Source organism: Rhyacophila brunnea, unplaced genomic scaffold, assembly GCF_057557595.1.
Source record: "Rhyacophila brunnea isolate RB1 unplaced genomic scaffold, BYU_Rbru_1.0 scaffold_10, whole genome shotgun sequence".
Classification (NCBI taxonomy): Eukaryota; Metazoa; Arthropoda; class Insecta; order Trichoptera; family Rhyacophilidae; genus Rhyacophila; species Rhyacophila brunnea.
The window spans coordinates 22,235,898-22,259,365 of NW_028232752.1; the positions used below are offsets into that span (position 1 = coordinate 22,235,898).

Genomic DNA, 23,468 nt, shown 5'->3' on the forward strand with positions numbered 1-23,468 from the left:
GGGTCTCTGGATAAACGAAAGTAAAACAAGATACATGCCAGTTCCCCACAGTGCATCACAAATGATAACAACGCCTTTATTATTGCCGGAGATACTTTTGGAACTGTGAATTCATTTATTTATCTAGGGTTTTTATCATAAACACTAATAACAATAATACAAGCGACGAAATAAATCACCGGATTAACCTCGCCTACAAGTGGTATTTTGGTTCTCTAAAGGTTTCTAAAGAACAAGGCACTCTCAAGGAAAAACAAATCAATCTTATATAAAACTCTCCTAAGCCCAGTATAAACGTATGGATCAGAATGCTGAACACTCAGTAAACAGGGTGAGAGAAATATAGATATCTTTGAGAGGAGAGTTTTGAGAAGAATCTTTGGGGCTGTTCAAGAAAATGGTATTAGGAGATCAAGGTATAATGAGGAGCTGTACACACCTTATGGGGGCGAAAAGATCACGTGGCATATGAAGAGACTGCGCTGGGTCGGCCACCTGCATATAATGCCGGAGGATATATCAGCAAGGTGGGCTATGTACGCAACCCCCGAGGTCAAGACCTGGACGGCCCTGCGCCACAGAAGATTTAAGAATGCTCGGTCAAAGCAACTGTAGACTGTCGGCGCTGGATCGTCCAAAATGGATGAAGATTATATACCATTATTATTTTGTGTGTTCATAAAACATATTTTTGACTATTCAGTAAACTTTCCAATAACTTAATTTATACATTCCTAATATGTATACTTCTATGAAAATATACTATTTAATACATAAAAGTAAATAATAAGGCCATTTATTATAATAAGACGAAACAATATTACGTAGGATAATTAATCTTGTTGTTCGCATTAATTCACAGTGTTTTTTATTCTTATGCAATTATTTTTTCAGTCACGTAAAGTTGTCACTAATGACGTAATCATAAACAACAGATTTACAGTAAGTTTGTTATGCGTAGTTAATTTTTATAAATAATTGTAAACCTTATTTACATAGCATAATATACCTAATGTGTACATGATTATTGGCTTCCTTTTTCTTGCGTGCAATTATTGCAAATAAAATAGGTATAATGATGACTTTAAAGATTACTGCACTATTCAAAACAATCGTAAGTGCACTTGTACAAGTGCAGCAACTATGCTTTACGACACTACTGTCGATGTAAAAATCATGACGCCATTATTTAAGAATATCGTGTGCTTCCCAAACTATTTAAAATTGTAAAACGGTAACTTTTATTGCACAATGTAATGGTTAATTTTATGTAATATGTTACTAATTAGATGTAGTAACAGATTTAATTATAAATTAACGGCCCACATGCTCAGCGTACGTCAAAATGGAGCTTTTATGCAATTTTCAAACCATGATCCTGGACAATCCTTAAACGTTGTAGATAATCTATGTACATAATTTTGAAGCCTTATTATCTTTTATATTTATTTTAAGGATGTGATGACTGCATAAAGTATTTTTATTACATAACATAGTATTCTTTTAAACCTCTCGCTCTAATATTTTAGAAAATACTCATACATATTTCAGTACGTCCATGTGAAGAGGTGTTATAATTTTTTATAAAAAAATATATTGATAATCTCTGTGATCCCAAATTTGACAAGAATTAGGCATTTTATTATTCAAAAAATGGGCAAGATTTACACATTTAAAGATGATTTTAAACTATGTCTTTGACCATTTAAATGTGATAAACATTTTACGAATAATGTTTGCTTTATAATAATTATTGACCTAAGAATAAGGTAATCTTTTTTTGAAATACGCCATTTCTATTGGCATTTCCCAGTGGCTAAGCTACAACATACGGTCGTAGCCATAAATTGGCAAACGATAAATGAAGTAGGGAGTGAGATCATATTAACGCGCGTGTTTGAACAGTACAGCAAAATTTTAGTAAGTATATTATGTTGAACATATTTTAACATATTATTATGTTTAGTAAAAATATATAACTTTCCTATCCGATATTTGATTAATCTAATAATTTGGGTAAAGCGGCTTAGTAACTACATATTTTTCCGAAAATTGCATACTGAAATCAAGGGGCGATAATTTTAAAAATACGTAGGCGCAGTAGCTTTCATACAAGATACACCATTGGATACATGCCCAGTAAAAATGGAAGTTTTTTTCCATAAAATTTTACAGACAACTGGCAAAATTTATTAAAGGTCACTCTTATTGCATTGTAGGTATGGTTAAGTTTTGTGTACATATTATTATGTATTTGGAACAATTCTCTTGAACATATAACATTTAATTTTAAATAAAATAAACGATAAAATTAACGTACATATTTAAATTAACGCAATTTTGGAATTTAGCCATTATTACAATATTGGCAAAGTTTATTTTTTATCATTTTCATTTGTATTTATCTCTGTATTATGAAAGAATAAAAAAAATACTGAACGCTTGCCAGACCAAAGTGTAGGGCGGATTTTTTTCAGTCATTTTCTAACACATTTATAATAGGTAATCAATGTTTTCGTTATAATTTTTGACAGCTTGCCATTGGGATTGACACAATCAATGGATAATATTAGTAAAAGTATTTATAAGCGATAATTATACGTAGGTAATACCGTGCTCGAAATGGAAATTTTTACGAACCGGAGCGCTCGATATTTTTCCAAAAATTTTAACATATTTATCTAATTTTATGTATATTTAATAAAAGTATGTGTGTTAGATTGTTGATAGCTCAGATGGTCAAATTAATGAGGTAAAAAATGAGGTTAGATTGAAATATTCGGCGCTCGAAAAATGTGACCAGAAGACTTATTCCTTGATGAGGTCACAATTTAATATTTATTGACAGGGTAGTTAGTCAAATATTTATATATAATATGACAAAATCAATAATTCTGTGGCTAGTGGCTAAGTAGAATATGTTTTTTTTATATATACTCGTATATATAGACGAGGTAAATAAAATAGTGAATTTCAATGGTCGTATTCTAATATATGATGATATCTGTATTTCAGAGTCAGAGTGTCCTAAGTCAATTTTCCTGAAAATTTGTTAAGCACAGATTTTTTATCGTAATCTTGACATCTGGCCTAACCCATTTTACACTTTGAGAATATTCATAACAGAAACCCGAAATTCTGATAACAATAAATTTGGAATTCTAGATATTATTAACATAGAGAGCATGAGAAATGTTAAATTGCGTTTTCCCGAAACTGTTGTTTTTGGAGATAAGGTAGTCTGGATCTTTGTTGCAGATTAATTTTTAAATAAGTTCACGATATATCCAGAATTTATTAAAATACTGGCTGAAGTACCCGTGTTTTCACGTGGTCGTTTCGATGATAGATATACATTTATCTTACTTAGGTAACAAAACAATAATAATTGCATTATTCAATATGAAAATAACTGTAAGTATCCAGGCATATAATAATATATTATGAAAATAATTATGACAGCAGAAAAATTCAAACAAATTATAATATAATCCAAATATGCAAACTTTATCTTAATCTGTGATAAAAATTCAAAATTGGAAGGAACAAACAAATGTAAATTGTATTTTATATATATCGCACCGTGAGTTTAAAACCAGGGCATCTGCAAATTTTTTAATTTCGAGATTAAATACAAAACAACTGCAAAAGTCGTGAACTTGATAATGTAAAAGTAACTGAAAGAACATGCAATATAATGTAGATTTAAACCAAATATTATGGTTTTTTTTAGAAACTCTATTTCTCCTAACAAAACGAAGACTTCAAATTCTAATATATCCAAAATATGTATTTTGCAGATGCCTTTGTTTTACACTCACGGTGCGATATAATATATAGATTTACACGTATGCAACTATGCATTTATTTGCTTATTCTGTATAGTTTTGCAAGTAGTAGGTACCTACCCGGTCTGTAAGGCGCAATGACAAATAGTTTGACTGAGTACTTACAAAATACTTCTAACCGAATCACTAGCCAAAATAATAAAACGTTCTAGTGATGATCGATGACCAATAAGTAATATTATATATACATACTATTATGTACCTATTTCAATAAAGGCTATGCATATTGTGAACACTTACCTAATGTTTCGTAAGCATTTAAGGCTGTTAAGGTGCGACGCATCGATTATTTCGTTTCGGCCGCGGAAAATTCTACGTTGCATTTCCTGCCGAGCGTGAAAAACTGCATAGCCCGGCTGCGCCTGCGCCGGGAAAACCGAGAAAGCCGTCGTCTGGAAGAGGGCCGAGGGGTAAGGGAGCGATTGCACCGGCGGGGTGTGGGAGGGGGAAATTCGTGCGCTCGGGAGGGGGCCACAGAGGGGAGAGGGGGTCTAGCGAGCCGACGGCCAGACAGTAGGACGGCACCGTCGCAACTCGTCGGTCCGTCGCGTAGCCGTCGTGTCTTCCGTACTAGCTGCCAGCCAAATACATTCTTATGTGTATTAAGGTAAATACAGAAAAAAATCGTGCGCATAAAATGTGCATTTGGCGGTTACGTAACAACATTCAAAGTGCGTCGAAATTTACGTCACCTCAAAAAAAAACTCTTCAAAAACTTTTTTTGTTGTGCAGAATTACCCAAAAGTTTTGTTTTCAAAAAAAAAATAACAAAATTCGTGTATTATTTTTTAAATTTTATTTTATTAAAAAATGGTTTAAGATTATTTGTGTGACAGTTTATTATTTTTATAGGCGTAATATGTAGTAAACTTCTTCAGTGGTTGCGATAATGTTGATTTTTTTTGTGCGAGGGCGTCCCGTTTGAATTTTCTTTCTACGTCGTGCAGCGAGCAAATGCAGTTTCCACAAAGGCGTCTCATGCATCTACCGTCGGTTGCGTCTTGCGCGAAAGTTTACAAAAGCCTGCAGCTTTCTTATATACAATATATTGTGACATATCCGTATATTATATTAATACATTTCATCCTATAATACATCGTCGACTTCTAAATTGGAAATTAATTAAAAAGTGACACCATCAAACTAACAAATAATCATGGTTAAATTTTATCAAACGTTCAGTGATTGATTGTGAATGTTTATTTCAGTTATTATAAATATATTTGAAATATCGACTTATTCAAAAATACGAGCATCAAGTATCTGGTGACTTAATATCGATTTCAAATTCAATAACCTTTATTTCACTATTTTTATATTCATAAATGAAATGTCTATAATAAATGATTAGTAAAATATCATTTTAAATATGTTGAATACATGAAATTGACCATAATAAGATAATGCTTTATTATATTAAAGGTTTTATTCGCGGTATAATTATCTAAATTAATAGTAAGTTGCCATGAGAAATGTGAATACTTCACATACTACGTAGAATCATTTATTTATAGATTTATAATTGTATTTTTTTCCATGAACAATCAATCATTTAAGTATATAAGCGGTAATTTTTTGCTATCTTCGAATTAGTGCATTTGGTGCAAATAACATTTCGGAAATATTTAATTGTACTTTCAGGAAATGATGTATTAGATAAAATTAATATGATAAAAGAGCAGTGTTCATAAATCATATACGGCTTTAATAAATCGACACCGGTACTAATCATTACAACATACCCAAGTTACTTTGCAAGTTTTGTGGTGATAAATGCAGTTGTCCGTCTGTTACAGTTGCAGTTGGTAATATATATTTTTTTTTAATATTTCACATACTATACCCATCAACATGCTAATAAAGATTTCACCCAAATTATGCTGGTACAGCATTTTTTACATTATAATATAAAACCTTATTAATCATACCTACTATAAGTTTTACATTGGTTTCGTAATTATTTTTCGTATAAAATATACTTCCCCAAGTAACTAATTACAATATTTTTGATATACTATTGACCAACTAACCTCTCTTTTTATGTAGTGAATTATTATTATTACCCATTTTATATAAACAACATTTTTTACTATCAAATAAAACATGACTTTACTATTATTGTTCTTATTGAAAAACCATGTTAGTTAAATAAATAATAAAATTATTATTATTATTTTATATTTTTTCAACTATTAATCTTTAACCAACTGGGTTTATCCGTGAACATTTTAAACTTATGACATAAAGTTTAAAGTATTTTACCCTAAATTATTTGATAGATTTCATTAAGTATATTTAATATAAAAAAATACTGTTAAAGTCATCAACTTAATAATTATTTTTAAATAAAATTTTTCTTTGAGTCTAAAGTGGATACTTACATAAAGAAATTTGAATGCAAAACTTAGTTAATTATAGATACATATTGCAATTTATTAAATTTATGTATTTTATCAAGTTAAAATGATGCGCTTTATTTTGCTTTTATTCTGAACTAAAATTATTACAGGTAGATAGATAATAATCACATGTTTTAAATTCAAATGTGATATCAATATCCAATATGGAAGTTGTATCGTGGCGCCATATCAATTTAAATTTGAATAATCGAATGGAATAAAAGACGTTACATTTCCAGCATTTTGATTTGAATAGTACGTCAAAAGTGGGCTTCTGTCGGACGATTTGAATTTCGAATTAAGAACATTTTCGGCTGGTGAATATTTGAATAATGCAATTATTATTTGGGGCGGCCGGTAACACAGATCGCGCGCCGGCATCGTGACAGATTTCAATGCTCGTAGTAACATACTTGATTCGCATGTATAACGTTTGTTTAGGGTTGTCAATTTATTGCAAAAAAAATAATGTACTTATCATTATGTTATATAATGAAATATAATATGACTGAGATTTTAAATCCAAAACTACACACCATTGTATAGAATTGTATGTTTATTAAGTATATTACTTTATTTTTGTTTGTTTAATAATTAATTATAGTATCAAGTAGATTGTAACTATACACATATCAATAAAATAAATAATTCGTTGAAAAATTAAAAAAAATAAAATTAAATATTTTACTACCTACTTATATTAATATATTAAAACATTTTAATGTGATATTAGTGAATTAAATGACGATTATTAAAACAATATGATTCAACTCTTTACTTAACAGACAACAGCTAGCACGTACATCTACCTACAATGGCGAGTGTATCATAGACTTAGATGCTTTTGTAGATAACTAACTAAATTGAATATTGGGTAGTATTTTTTCACTGACTGAAATACTTAGTGATTAAATATTTAAAAATTCATATTGCCGGAAAAGCTCTCTATAATTTAATTTGGTTAATACTTAATGTACGTGCATATATCCCTCTTTTTGTGTAAGTATGGAGAAATGCAATACACTAAGTATATTATTGAAGTTTACATTACATAAGGGATTTAATGCCTTCAATTTATATGATAGAATAATGCTGCCGTAGATTAAGCTTCCACTGGCGCCGAAAACTATTTTTGACAATCTGCTTTAGCGTTGGTGCCTGTATTTTTGTTTTTGTGCATATTATCTTCTACTCTTACCGGCATAGAAGTAAAATAATATTGGATGGATGTATTACCAAAATCTCACACAAACTTATTGATTAATTGTATTATTTGTATATAAATTCTATATTTTCCTATAATGATTTTTTTTAATAATTCCTATATTAAATACCTCCATAAATATAGTTTTTTATCAATAAGTTTTATCTATTACACAGGCATTTGCATAGTTTAATTTGTAATTTTATTAAGCCGATGATATTGGCTGTCTCAAGCTACAAACATATTATTAGGTTTTAAATAAAATAGTAAAGTCAGTTTGAAGCGGATCATATTATAGGTTACAGAGTGGATATTTATGGACGGATTGAGGGAGTTACAGTGCGAAATCTTTACGGTGATAGGCGGCGGCTTGGAGAACTACATCCCTTCCTCTCGCGTTTCAGTACTTTCAATACTTCGAAATCGAAAACCATAGACAAGATACAAGACGAGCGCCGCCGCCAGGTCTCACGTTAAAGATTTCGCAATCTATGTCAATACTCTATTATAGAAGATTATATATAGTATGTGAATATAATATATCAAAAAAAGTTATGGACAGCCCTATATTTGATGTAGTCATGTCCTTGTGCTCGTTTAGTGCGGATGCGATAGATATATTAAAGTGACTTGGTGTTAGTTGCGTTTTAATTCGAATGTTGCGAATAAGAGATAAACGACTACATAGTTTAAATTGGTACCTCGCCATTTTTTAAAAATCAGAATGTCAAAATTTTATAAGCCGACGGCAACGTAATCGAAAAAAGCGGGAAACCATAGGTATCATAGATAATATTCAAAATTCGAACCAATTTGAAATGCAATGCACATAAAATTGGAGGAAGGAGGACCAGTTATCTTACGTTTCCTTATTTAAAGATATGGAAATTGTAAAGCATATTTTATTATATATACATATATTATATTGTATACATCGTCATACAAATTAATATTATAATGTGAATACAACTTTATTTATTTAAAAACAATGTGAACAAGCATATTGTGATAATAGAACTGGCATTTTCTTGTAAAACTCCATTATAATTATTTATTTTATAAGTACTAACATAAATATCTCAAATATCATTGAATTATTAACAATAAACTTGTCTTAAATATAAACTGACATAGCTGTAGATAAAAATCGAATTTACAAAAAAAAACCATTAATTTTATATTACAACTAAGTACCTACATAATATTTTACTTGGAGACTTTAAAATAAGTACAGAAAATTTATATTAAGCACCAATTATTATTATTTTTTCTTCCATAAATTTGACAAATCTAAGAAACTTACATTATTTATTATTAGTAAAAAATGCCTAATGTTATTGACATTTTTCACTGACAAAATAAGTGCCAATATCTTTTAAGTTATCGAATCGGATATGATGGATTAATTCGTGCATATAATTTTAATAACTGCACTATCCTGCAAATTCCTCTAAAAATATGTAGGTACTTAATCGGATTTGTAATTTGATTTTTTCCCTAGTGAGTAAGTAGGAGTTTTTTTTAAATATAATTATTTTGAATGTTATAATATTTATATAGGTACGTAGATAGTTACATGTTTCCGTATTTTCGTTTAGTTATTACGTAAATCTTCAGTTTTTTTTCACAAAATAAAAAAATCAAATTTTTAAAAAGTAAGCTTATAATAATTTTGTTAATTAATAACGTTTTTCAAAAAAAGGTTCTTTTTAATATTGTAGGGGTAGATAAAATCTTTTACTAATTAGCTGGTATTATAACAAAGCATGTCAATAATTTTTATCCAATAAAGTCATTGTGCATTTATTTGTATTCACAAAGTGCATTGAAACATAGTGATTATAAAAGTGCATTTCCTTGCTTATTATAATAAGTAGTTACTTATGCAAGATTATCGTCTGAGATAGTTACAGTTTTATTAATATTTAATAATATATATTGTATAATAATTATTTTCTTCACTACATATTATAAATATGGAGTCCGGGACTCCACACATTTTAGTACAAAGTAGTAGCACACTGAAATAGCCTGCATTACGTTATTAAATGTACGAACGTATCGTAAAATGAACAATTAATATTTATATGTTCAGTAAAATCATTACCTATATTATGATAATTATTGATAGGTATCATCTAGAAAAGGATACCAAAATTAAAAAAAATAGACTAATTATTTTAAATTCATAATATGTAGATAATTAGGTATATACTAGGTACATATTGTGAGACCGACTATATTCACGGTAGGACACGAAATTTTCGATCGTAGTGCTATTTATTGCTTATACTTCGAAACTCATTGCGCGTACTACCATGTGCCTCCTTTATAATTATTGTATTTACTCTTTATACTGCTTCTATTTCTTTGTCTTCTTTACGGTTTAAATACTATTTTTTTGGTTTTTTCGTGTTATGTTGTGAAAATCTTGAATTTGGAAGTTCACTCACTAATATTATATACGTAAATTAAGAGATTTGAATTTCAATTGTTTGTAGAAAATGACGATTGTTTCATATTGATACAATGGTAATACTTACATTTAAGTACTAAATTAATTTAAACGAAATATGCAATCGAAAATATTAAATGTACTGCCAACAAGTTACAGTACTGCATTTTAAGTAACACAATAACTATCACTACCACCGAAACTTGAATTTGGTGCTACGGCCTGACTATATGCAGCTTTCTAAGTATTGCAATCTCGGGATTTGTTTTCTGGAATCTGGTCCTGGGATTATTGACAAAATCTCAAATTTTTATGACAACAATAAAATAGTAAATATTTATAAGTAATAATTAAATAAAATATGTGAGGAAATCCATACACTTTTTTTTTAAATTTTATATTAAAATAAAAATGCCGGTGTCATGATAAAATAAATAAGTACCTATATTATAATGTTTCAGTTTTTTTTTTAAACATCTTGTACTTAGAATACATATTAGGTATTATAAAGAAACGCAATACTGTCTGCTTTATTTCATACCTAGCAATAAAAGCCATAATATTTAAAGAATTTAAGTAAACTACAATAAAAAAAAATAACATATTTAACAGTTTACGTTAATTTGCCATAAATATTGAATTACAAGGAATTAATGACAATTCCTATGCCGTTTTATTTGTGTATATACTGACCACTTTCTTATATTTCTTTAGTTTAAGCAAATATTGTATTTCTCATTTTTTTTAAAAAAAAACATAAAATAAATCCCGATATCCCGGGATTCGAGCATCTTCAATTCAGAGGTTACAAAGTCAAGAAATCGAACGGGAACTTGGATTGCAAACCCTAATATCGAGACACCCAGGGATGGCTCAAATTTAGGGGCTCGTGGGGACTATCTCTACATCTTTTCTGATATTTTATTATTGGATATAATATACCCACATGCATACATTACATGATTTAATTAATGACTTTATTTTTTATACATCAACGCATCACTATTTTATAGAGATTTTTGATAAAATTTTTGTAAATTATGTCTTAATAACATACTGATAATTACGAAGTAATAAAATAATTATTTTAAATAAATATGTGCCATTTCCATGTCCAAATTATGAGAGCTATGGGGTTTATTTTATTGCTGACCGGATCACTCTGTACAATCCCGTCGTCGCGGTACAAATCTCGTTCTACAAAGGAATCGGATGCTTTACTTATAGATAAATCTACGCATACTGGGGAGTAGGGAGGGATTCAAATAACCCCGGTGTGAGTAAAAAGAGCTTGCTTAGATGTCGCTGTTTAAACCCGATAATTAATATAATTGGTTATACATATTATACTATCTTGGTTAATAATAAATGATAATTAGGCCTCAAGCACCTTCATACTACATTCGATTATATTTGCATTTTGAGAGTTATCGTGTAATTACGACCGGGTTTTGGGTTATTACATTTTACCTAATACCATCCACGCGATGATATTATGTAAAATTGATAACTCTAAAATTGCATTTTAAATGTCATGAATAATATAATATATTTTAAATATTTATAATTATGATAATAAACTTATTTTTCCTTTTATTTTTATTAGACAGCGCTTCTCCAGATTTGTTAAATATTTTTTAATTTGCTTTTGAGTTTAATTTAAATTTATTAGTTTGCACTGGACAAAAGTATTGTTTCCCGGAAGTGTTTGATTTTGTTGAATTATAGTTTTCGTAATGTAATTTAGTTTTGCAATATACTTCAATTCAGTGTCAAATCATGGAGATGCACCAAGCCACCGTTTTTATTAACTGTTTTGTACAAAGGAAGTCAATCGTGTGATAAAATGCACCGACAATAATTGGTATTGAATGGAGACCTCTTACTCGGCGCTGTACAGGTGAGTTTCATTATATTATTTTGTATTTTATTTGTGCGATGGTTTCGTAGATTTTTTACAGGTGTTCCGGAGGGCTTTTTCAGCTTTATTTTAAAAAAGGACAACTTTACGAATACCTGTGAATTTCAATTATTGATTCTTGTCCTAACCTACCATCAAACAAGATTTTATTCAATTTACAGAAAAAATATCCGTTAAAACTTTGAAAGTACACGACCAATTTCCATATGAATCATATTATAAAATAAATACGCTAGGCTTGAATACATTAATTTTTAAGAAAACTTTGGAAAAACTAATGCAAGTCAGTTGTATTTATTTTGGCTCCGTTTCCTTTATCTCTTTCCAGAACTTGAATACCATAATTATATGCATTTTTAAGTCGGCTTCTTCTAACAAGATGGTTCTGTTGTTGAATGATGGAATGTTAAGACGATACATCAGTGAAACGGCAAATAATTTTCAACTATAGGCGCTACGAAATTTTGGACTCGCTGGCATTCGGAGAGAGAACATCGAGCTGGGAACACGTCAGTTTGTTTCGTAATGGCGACGGGGGTATTAATTCTTAAATCGTGTAAAGATGAACAAAAACGAGAATGAATAAAAACTTTACCCATTTACTTAGGTGTTTTTCGTTTGATGATGACATTTTTTTTATGGTATTTAACCAGTTGCTTTTTGTCAGTCGAGTCGATATTGTCGTTAAAATCTATGAATATAATTGGGTATCTGTGTACTGTGTAGAATGTAGATCGAGTAACCAATGCTTCCCAAACTCGTGGGTCGCATACATCTGGGGGGAAGGGGGGTCGTATCGGGAGGCCGTTAAATTTATCAGAAGAACTCCAAATATACATGGGTCCGGTGCATGATGTTTTAATGATCAAAAAATACAATTGGACGCCATTTTCTAAATCCTTAAAATATGATCGTATACTTGGACAGCTCAAGAAGAATAATTGGTCGATATTACAAGTGGAATTTAATGAAAAAAGTATTTCAGAATTTTGGATAAGGCGACAGCAAGAATTTTCCCCATAAACCTAATGCGACAATACAGATACCTACACAGCATTTTCGTTATTAATACAAAATAAACACAGCCCATGCTTTTCAACGAAGACTTTGGAAGACTATCTGCGATATTGATCCTGATATTTATTTGTAATGCAATATGCCATCATATCACTCTTATTATAATGTTTTTGTAGGTTTCACGTACTTACAGTATTTTTTTTCTTATTTTATATATATTTGTATATGTGTACAATAATAATTAATTCCAGATAAAGCTTTTATTAATCAAAATAATTTATCTGTCGACGGAGGGGGGCCGCGGTTTTTTTTTCCGATTGTGTACCGATACCATTCATTGTTATAGAATATAGGGAACGTTTTGTCTAATTACTATTATGATGATTGGTGTACCGGGGAATTTGAAATCAAGTGTGCCGCATTAGTAAACATGTTGAAAAGCACTGCTCTATGTTCATAGGTGATAATAATCAATAGGTATATATCAACCTAATAATAATTGATTCTGTAGCTAAACAAACTACTTAACTGATATAAGTATACAGCAAAATAGTAGGTACTGATTCATTTTGCTTATATAAGCAGATATGCAACTAATTAGGTGAAAGTAAGTGATTATTATTTGCTATCTCATTCACTTACCGAGATCGTTCGTTATTATATGGAGCGTTTTGTATAATTACTATTATGGTGATGCTTGGTGTGCCGGGGGAATTCGGCATCAAGTGTGCCGCATTAGTAAAAAGGTTGAAAAGCACTGCTGTATGTTCATAGTTGATGATAATCAATATAATAATTAATTCCGTAACTAAACGAACTAACAGATATAAGAAGTACCTATTCAGGAAAATAGTACCAACGATTCATTTTGCTTGTATAAAATCGGTTGTAAGTACCTATCTACTATTTTATTACTCATTGTGACGAGCTGTGAATATTTCGACGGATAGACATTTGATTTTCTTTCTTTGCCTCGGGAAATCCAAAGCCAATATACTCGTACCATGTTGTCGTATTTATTTCATGTGATAATCGAGAGTTATGATTCAGCCTTTTATTTACTCTGTGCAAATTTATAGAATCAGTTGCAATAATAATACTTTGTAAACATTGTTAAGGCTCGAATTTTATAAAAAAATAGATACCTATATGTGAATTTTAATAAACAATGCCCTATGTGGCTTATCTCTTAGGTGTCATACCTGCATTTGGGCACCCTCTCGAAACATGTCGGAGCCAGCGATTGACGACGAAGTCAACGAAGCTAGCTGCAAATTGGTCAAATAAGTTTCATATTAATTGTGTACCTATAAGTAATACATGCGTAGAACGTGGTTATTAAATTCCGGGAAGACAGCACATACATGGTTCCTCCAAACCAACCCGCTCCGCACCACACTCGGTATTAATCGAGCGTATCAAGGGGCCCTACGCTTACTGAGATTACCACGCTCTCAAGTGGGCTTTGACTGAGTTTACTGAAAGACGTAATTTAATAAAAAGTGTCATGGGAGAGAAAGGCACGGAGACTTAACAGAAATAAATGAATTTAATGATATTTAAGACACAGACAACAATACGGACAAACAAAACTATGTGAAGAGATCTTCATGTTCGCAATAAGACGCCGCATTTTTTTTAAATTCAGTATAATCGGGAAGACAGGTCGTATCACTAGGTACATATTTAATTTATAGAACCTTTATCTGCTAATATTGTATATGCCAGTGTCGAAAGGTGGAGGTAGGCTGAGGAGATACGAAATAATTATTACACACAAAACTTTGCCAATCTTACTTTTTTGTGTTGATTGAACTAAGAATACAAATTGCGGATTGAATTGTGTTGGTTAGTTTTTAAAATTCATTTAAATCCTGCCTATGCTAAGCCATAGTAGTGGAGGTAGACTGTGGATATCTGACAAAAACAATGTACATTTTGTTGGTCATACTTATTTGTTTTCATTGAACTAAGAATTCAAATTTCCGGTGTTGATCTTTCATTTTTTAAATTCAAATAAACCAAACCATACTTTATTAAACCATAAAATATCTAAAATTACGTATGACTTAATGATATATTATTAGATTTTTTTATAGATAAAAGAATATTTTATATCTTTTATATATTATGGTTTGGTTCAGGCAAGATTTAATTTAATTTTGAGAACTAACCAACCCCACCTCCAAATTATATTCTAAAATAAGTATGTCCAACAAAGTTTAGTATGCACTATTTATATCGGATCTCCACAGAATACCTCCACCCTTCGCCAGTTGACCGGATATGGAAATTTGCTATATCCTGTCAAGAATTCAAAAATAAAACTTCTGTAAACACCAGTGGTTGTCTATACTTACGCAGGTGCAGAGTAGGTAGAGGTAGGTATCTAATATTCAGTCACTGCCAATGACTCCTCGGTTCAATATAAAAAGTTTAAGTAACACTTGTCCACTCAATTGGTAACAAATATATACTTAATTTTAAATAGTTTCAAAAATATATAAAACACTGAAAAGAACATAAGGAGATAATAATATAAGTATTATTTAGGTACTTAAGTATGTACTATTATTTTCTTGTGGAATTGAGTAATGTAGTAAGTTCTATGTTTCTATGTAAAATTGACTAATTTAGAGGCGTTTATTCGACATTTAAAAATGAATATGAAATTTACATTCATTTTTAAATATATGAATATTATATAATATCTCCTTTTTTATATCATACACTGTACCAACACAAACCGTTTTTGATACGTTATAAAAATGGTTCATAAAATATCAATGATTCTGTTACTATTTCTTTCTCGTAAAGTAGGTACATTATAAATCGAATATCGTTACGTTGAAACTAAAAATTAAACTACTTTCTGCTGTTTCATGTTATCCGGATACCATGATGGTTTTTAATTACTTTTCTGGCAAAAAAACATTTTTTTTAGAATAACTAGTTAACTATGTAATTAACTGATGCGGTACAATGTATATAAGAAATTCTCAGCTCTTGTAATACACTAATAAACAATACCAGACTCGAAAGTAAACAGTAACTTTTATAAATCTTAATAAGTCAATTTGTTCTATTAATTATCCGATCGGAAATAATCTATTGGTTGACTAGCATCATTTTAACGGAGAAAAAATAATAAAATCTATAAATCGTTACGCTGGTAATTTATCGCACTTATTTAATTCTTAATGCTCTGCCTACCATTTTTACCGGAGGCGTCCATTGCACCCTAGGAGGATATTTATACGAAATTGCAGTATAAAACTTGCAGTGAAAACACTCAGATTAAAATTCTTCAGCTCTAACATACTTAGTAAATCTGGCTGATAACACCAAGGCGTTACAAAAAAAAAAAAATGTAAATTTATTCGTGCTGTATGGTAAATGGTCTTCTTTTGGTAACTCATTGTACTTATCGTCACTCTATTCTTTAATTGAGCGAAGAGCGCACTGTTTGATGTTAAAGGAAAACCACGTCTCATTTTTTTTCTAGATGCCTATTGCCTAAAACTATTCTTCTACCCGCATCGGGTATTGTTAATTTGAATTCGGCCAGGGCCTACGAAACCGCCTTGCAAAACCCTGGAAAATTCTTTGTAGCGCAAGGCGGTAGTGATTCTGTCGAATATTTTGTCGTATTCATTGGGAACTGAGAACTGCAATTTATAGCCGAGTTTTTCCAGTGGTAAAATAAATGTCGCATATGACTGATATTCTGAGGATATACTTATCTTATATGACTGAAATCACGGGATCTGAAAGGCATGAATCATCATTACATGTCACCATTTATTAAAGCGCGAGGATTCACATCTTTTCTTTCTATCACTCATGCAGAAACCTGTGTGTAATGCAAAGTGATACGAAGAGATCAAGGTAATGTCCGCGTGATTAATTTGAAACCGAATTACACTTAAGCTGGTTTGGGGAAATAGAAAAGAGAATTGTAAATTCTTCCCCTTCATAATCTCATTATATTAATATTACAACATTACAACTACATATACGCTTTTCATATTTTCATGATTCAATTCCTGTGTATGGTGTGGTTGACAAAAATCTATCCATCCGGATATGCCAGCCGTAGTCGACGTTATTATAACGTGATTTTTCTGATACTATTTGGTACACGATGAGCGCTAAGCGCGTTTGCTACGTCTATATACACACGGGTAGTCTTGGCGAAAGTGTGATACGGCACAAGACATTTTTGTATTAGCTAATACCTACATCCTTTCTACAATGTATTTTTTTACTAGAATTGATTTTAAACAACTAAAATATTATCATTATTTGACTTAGAAATAGTTTTACAAAACAAATTTTGCAATGATTGATATAATATGTTGTAAAGTGTAAACAATCTGTGCCTATTTCAAAACTTGGCTTCATTAGAAGACGCTGTTATTCCACTCTATTATTTTATCTGCAGAACAGATATTTTCTGTGTTGGCTGATTGTATCTGTTTCTATGATTGTACTAGTGGGCGCCATACAGATTTTATAAAACGATTACAATTAACAAAATATCAGAGTAAAATTTCGAATTATTGGAAAATACAAGACAATTTATCTAGGAATATACAAAGGCACTTATATACAAATATTTCACCATTTCCACAACCAAAAAAGACCACACAAATCTCCACAGTGTGGAGTATATAGATTATTGCTCAAAAACCCTTGCACCATTCTTTGTATTGTTTGAATAGTGTACTATCGGGAGCCGATTAGACGTATTGCGCACTAACCTCTGCTCCAAATTAGCTTATGAAGCCTATTCCATACCAATAACATCTGCATAATATGAACAATATTAATATTCTATTATACATTCATATCATTAATAATTGGAACACCTTATGTGCCAAAAGATCAAGTGACAAAAAAAATCTAAGTAAAGGCATGTGTAAACGACAACAGATTAACTGCTTTAGCGAGAATCAATCTTCATTGCTAATTCTACAGTTTCAACTAGAGGTTTGAGAATTCTTGGCAGGAGAAGTCCATTCCCTCCGGAAAACATAAATATACGTACAATTATTGTATCATCACAGAATTACATAATATAGACACAGATATGAGTCTCGAATAGTTTTTTTTACAATCATGTTAGGTGTTTTCCCTTCTTTCCTTAACTTGAAGCTGCTATCATCATTTTCAATAGTCTAACAACCCAGTGCAAGTTATAGGCTCCTTCAAGAACTTTTCCCATCTCCCCTTATACTGGATCCTCCATGCACCGGCTGATTTAGCATCTTTGTTGACACCGACCACTACCTTTCAGTTGACTTCTAATCATCCGGATGGATATCTAGGATTCATCTTGGCCGTTGTGCACTGTTCATTCTTGCAACGTGGCCCGCTCATCGGAGTCTGCTTAGAGCAGCTATGGCATAGAAAACTGTCACAAACATATTAAAATGTTTACTATAAACCCTCCCACGAATAAGTTCATGCACGCCACTAGATAAATGATAGATATTGTCAACATTTTATATCGTTTCGCTTGATTTCAATCAAGATTTAAAGTGTTACTGAATCTGAGCTACCGGGGAATTCCCAGACAAAAACCGCTAGACGACTTTTTACATAAAAAAAACAAGTTACAATTTCTTGTCTAAATTGCCGCTGCCAAACATGTTTAGCGCAGTTATTGACTATAGCTGTCTTCTTCAATTCAAAAAATTGTCGCATTTTTACGATAATTGCGACTAGAAGCTCGAATTTAATGCTCGGTGCATGAAACAAACTGTTCTATGGCATCATAATAATAGTATAAATATGTAAATAAAAGTTAAACCATCTAACGATCAAGTCTGGCATATTTAGATTACAGTTTATTTAGATAATTTCTTTCATAATTTAAAGTTTAGAGTGTTTAGTCTAAACATTAGACCCTCTTCAACGGCAATTATACTACTTCGAAAACTTATCTCAATAATGTTGGAAATTTAATTATTTGAAGATATTGGATATATACCTGTGTCAAATGTAGGTATATACATGTATAACTAATTTTGTATTCAACAAAAAAAAGAAATAGCGTGGCAGGCGAAATATTAGTCATTATTATCTTTTATGATATTTTTATTTAGATAGTACTTAAATACGCACAAGTTTTTAAAAATGTTAGATTATTTATTACTTATATACACTACATAATTGTGTAAAACTTCGGACACAAACGTATTTAAAAAAATAAATAGAGGTTGAACCTAGTGGGACTCACATCTTTCACTTTCCGTGTGATTTCTGTAGCCTTTAAGTTATTAACCCGCCAATGATTTTATATTAACTATAATATAGGCTTGTGGTAGGTAATTTAAATTTGTTTTTAAATTTGTGTATGAGTCAGAGTATGGACCTAATAGGTTGATCAAGAGGCTGACATCCATTTCTCGTAATAAAAAAAAATTAAATCTGTTAATACAAACCTCTACTCTGTGGAGGCCCATTTGATTTTATTAGGATCGGACATGGCGAAAAAAATAGTTTTGGCAAAAACAAAGGGTGATCGGTTTTGAAATCAATTTAAAGATATTCAGGTAACTGTATCTACGTTCGTCGCTAGCCAAATTTATTATTGATGTTATTTTATTTGCGAATAATGACATTTTTATTTTAGTATTCAATTATTCAAGATTATTAAGTTTGCTAATTAGGTACATTCTTTATTATAGAAAAAAACATTAAGAAAATAATTTAAAACAAAACTATGAAAAGGGGTGGGATCTTTCACTCTCCAGATGAGCCTTTAAGCTTACCAAGACAAAATATTGAAGATGGAACCTGATGCCTCACGATTCTTAGATGTATTAAAAATCTAAAACGTATTTGTATGCATATTAATCATCCCATGCTGTCCAGAAAAATACTAACAAAACTAATACAGTCAATAAAAACAGAATCTACATAGCAAAAAGTCAAAATCAATTATTTATTTTGTAGAATTAGCATATATTATATTTTATAATATTACGAGATCGTGTGCTCAAGGTCAGTTGTGCATATTGATGTGTGACTCTTATGCAAATTAATATAATAGTAATTCTTACACAGTACAGGCTATGATTACGTACAAGCGCCATAGGTACTTACTCATTAATATATATGTAGTATATTTATGTACATATATACTTACACATTTATATGTACGTATATATAATATAACATATATTTTATAATCTACTGGGATTACTTTCGTTATGGACTGTGAACTACGATTTAAACAGTAATTTAAATAATCGTTAATCTCACGATGCAGTGAAAATGTATTTTTTGGTTAATGAAGGCTTACCACCTCTTTGCTAGGAAGGATGCGCAGCAGCAAACTTCAATTGGGAAATACATATTAATTATTAATTGGACTGCGTGCGCGGTCGTCGGGGGGGGGGGGGCACCTTCCTGAGATAAAAATATATACCTACTTATATACTACTATATTATAGTATTTATTTTACTACATTTAAAATATTGATATTGGTACCCATATTATATTTTTATTAGATTTAAAAACGTTCATAAAGGTTCTCATCTAATTATTACATATTATCCATTAATGAATGTGGATCCAAGTACGATTAGGTATTTTTTTAATTATTTTCTCTAATATACAGGCGGCCCTTGACTTTCGCACGTAATTGGTTCCTGAAAATATGTTCGAATGTTGAATGTTCGAAAGTAGAGGGATGTAAAAAAAACATAAAAAAGTCTAATTTAAAATATTTATTTATCAATGGGTATAATAAAGTTAACGAGGCGTATTAGCAATCAGGTGTTATCTTTATAAACTTGTCAAGATATAGTTAAATACCACCCTTTTACGTATTTGTGAAGGTGACGGGGAGCGGAGGGAGGGGAGAAAGCGCACAGTGTTTGCATTATCAATCTAAATTTTTAAAAATGTACGAAATAGCGGTCCACCTGTAAATATGTTTTAAGTTTTTTTTAATTATTTAATTTAATTTAATTATTGCAATCAAACAGTTACATATTAAGTATATTACATTTGGAATTAATAAATTACAAATAAATAAAAATTATATAAAACTATTGACATACCTACAACTTTTATTGTGTTAACTGTCAATTCATGGTGGAACTGCATTGTATTATTGCTTAATTTAATAAAACTTATTTGATAGTACAATAAGTAGGTACTAAAACAATTGCGTTTTATTAAATTAATCAATAATATTGTATGTACTAGGTTGCCCTAAGCAAGTATATAAAATACCTCCTCCAGTCTTCTAGATACCTCAAGATTTCTATACTTATTCGCTGTCTCGCGTACTCAGTTGAACGGTACTCATCTGTTTTGTCAATCAATTGACGACCGATCTCAGCCTCCGTCTTCAAAACAGACGGTCCCCAGGGTCCAAATGTCTCGAAACCCAGGTGACAGACAACATAAATTTACTCCAAACAATATATATTACTATTATCTACTATAAATACATATTTTTATTTTGATTGGCCTCATCTACTCAACCGATACGTTTGTAGTTCGGATTGGATTGGATTCATTTATCGACGATTTGTTTGACAGATTCACTAATTAATTTCTGACCTTGAATACGTTTAAAATAATTTTAATGAATTTATAAACGGCCCACGAAATAAAACGCATTACGCATGAAGTCATGTGGTAATGATTTATTGGTGTTTACCCACTCTTCTTACACATTCTCATGTGATTTGAGATATTATTATATTGTAGCCGTTAATTATGAAGCTGATTCTAAATTTAAAATTGTATTGATATCTAATTATTAATGTGTGTGTTTCTAGTTTGTATGTCGTTATATAAGTATATATGTACCTAGGTGCTACCTACCACCTACCAGCTTATATTTTCAGATCATACGGAAAATAATAATGATTCTCAGTACCTACAGCAAATCGTGTGGCTACTATTAGGTACTCAAGCTTGTTATAAAATTCGCACTCAAGATTGATAATGAAGACAGTCGGCGCACTTTGTATTTCTTGCGATATATGGCCTGTTCGTCATAAAGTAGTAAACCAAATCCGGCTTCAAAACGTTGTCCACATTTATATTTTATTATTCTGTTATGTGGTGACTACCAAATCCAGAGTTATCTTGTTTCCACATATTCGTTTCGCTATAGTACCTACATACTTACTTTTATATTATTTTTTAGTATTCCATACCTCGATATTATCCATCGTTTTTCTACGTGGTCGACTTAAATGAATTATATCAAATATTATTGACGTACGCCATAATGTTCATATAATATGTCACCGGAATTTTTAGACATATTTTCCTTTTTCGTTGTCTAGTAATTCGGAGTGCGTCTTATAATAATTGTTTCACGAGAAAACGCAAAGATCAACGACCCTGAGTCAAAATGTGATTCAGAAAAACTCTAAACTATATATCAAAGACTTAAATAATATAAGTAGGCAGACTTTTATTGTCAGTGTATGATTTTCATCTTAAAAGATTATAATATAATGATCATTTATTTTAATTTATTTATTATTGGAATTTACTAATAAGTATATGTATTTATAACTGGTGGCGTCTTATAATCGATTCAAAATGGTATATTAGCTCATACATTTTTTAACAATTTTCAAGTAATTCATAGTTAATTTATTAAGAGTGAAAGTGAAACGGAAAATAATTTTCAACAGTAGGTGCGATGAAATTTCGCACTCGTCGCCAATCGCAGACCGATAGTAGAGGTGTGCGCACGTCGATTTGTCTTGTCATGGTGTCGGATGAATATATTCTTAAATCGTGTAAAGATTACTAAAAAACTTTACGTATGTACTTACTTGAAAAAGAAAACATGACAATGAATATATTATTATTATTAGTAATATAACAATAAACATAACATTAAATGGACGCATGTTGAAGTTTTATGACAGATTATATTTCGTTTGGCTCGCGTCATTTGCACAATCTGCACATCGCCTAGCCATGATCTTTTTAGACTATGCCTCTACTGAAGTATATAGCCTTAACTATTTTTGTTGACTGTTATTTCCGAGTGTGGCATAACTGACGAGACAAGACGTAACTATATATGCATAGTTATACTAAAGCATGATTATTATATTATGTTATGATTGTATTTGCTGTATAATATTCCAGCCTACATCCTGTGTGAAAAAAGATTTATTTTCCGTTTAAATTACTCGTAAAAATAACCTTTGCTGCATTTCAATTGGTTGTTTTAAAAAATGTATTTTTTGATAACATTGAGATTTCAATCTTTGATAGGCAGGCAGATACGTTATGTTATGACTACATTAATCGCATCACTCGTTTAAAAAAACAATCTTACTGCCTTCAACTAAAATTTTAATTATAAATTTGATGGTGTTACAAAGAAAGGAACTATCACACAAAATTTATCAAAGTTGTATAAAAAACAGATTATATTTCATTTTACTATTCGTATTGTTTATAAGTAAGCACCTATTTAATAAACGATAGTATTACAGGTTGGTATTGTAATTTAGTAGGTAGATTTTTTTATATTGCGATTTGCGACCTTTTTTAAGTCTTGAACAATAATTAAATAAAAGTATTTTCCTAAACATCTGCTTATTTAACTATAATTTAAAGTGC

The 23,468-nt window shown here is 30.5% G+C and overlaps 1 protein-coding gene across 4 annotated transcripts in view; it reads left to right on the forward strand.

Annotated features, from left to right (window-relative positions):
* Nucleotides 1-5,489: 5,489 nt before the first annotated feature.
* The window catches only part of mamo (maternal gene required for meiosis), a 150,779-nt gene continuing 132,800 nt past the window's right edge, over nt 5,490-23,468 (forward strand). The window contains exon 1 of one of the 4 annotated variants that reach the window (XM_085952434.1): nt 5,490-5,653. The gene's annotated coding sequence lies outside the window, so the exon portion shown is untranslated. Of the gene's footprint in view, nt 5,654-11,686; nt 11,807-23,468 lie in introns of those variants that run through there. The other 3 variants (XM_085952456.1, XM_085952442.1, XM_085952450.1) reach the window with 3 other exon arrangements.